This window comes from Fulmarus glacialis, unplaced genomic scaffold (genome assembly GCF_000690835.1).
Source record: "Fulmarus glacialis isolate BGI_N327 unplaced genomic scaffold, ASM69083v1 scaffold2459, whole genome shotgun sequence".
NCBI classification, from domain to species: domain Eukaryota; kingdom Metazoa; phylum Chordata; class Aves; order Procellariiformes; family Procellariidae; genus Fulmarus; species Fulmarus glacialis.
In genome coordinates this window covers 3,786-4,497 of record NW_009234983.1, presented here as the reverse complement: position 1 = coordinate 4,497, position 712 = coordinate 3,786, and positions in this window count along the sequence as shown.

Sequence of the window (712 nt, the reverse complement as noted above, 5' to 3'; positions counted from 1 at the left end):
CGGGCCCCCCCGTGGGCAGCACCCAAGCCAGGCCACAGGTGAAGTGAGAGGCCACATGCAGCTCCCAGAGCCCTGCTCAGTCCAGCTGCTTCCCCACACCCCCATGTCCACCCTGCAGTCACCCTCTCCGGTGCTGGGGACAAGGTAAAAGGGATGGGTGCTGGTGGGCCTCCATCCCACAGACATGGCAAAGGGGCTTCTGCCCCTTCCCCCTGACTCTGGGACTTCCCTCACAGAATGACTGGGGATACCCCTGGGGTACAAGAGCTATTTCTGGTGGGTCACAGCCTTCTGCCCCCCCGCCCCAAGAGCGGGGGCACGAGGCTATGGCAAGCCCTGGGCAATGGGGTGCCTCGTGCCAGCAAGGCAGGGCCCCTGGCAGTGCCCAGGCTTGGCACAGCCCTGGAGGCCTCCATCCGGAACCAGCCTCAGCCTCGACTGATTTGCCATCATTTACCAGCAAAGAGCTCAGCTGTTACCCAGGCAGCATCAGCAGAGCAGTCACCTGGAAAAGCTTCTGTCAGAAGAAACTATTAGGGTAGGAAATGATAGAGATCTTGCAGGCAAGGTCTCCATCGCAGGCAGGCTGCGCCTGCACCTCCTCTGTGGTAACATCTCCCCCCTGTGACCCAGCGTTCCAGCGGGGGAAGAAAGCCCCACGACTCTCCCTAGGGAGCAGGGATGGGGAAGCCCTGGCAGGGGCGCAGGAAGG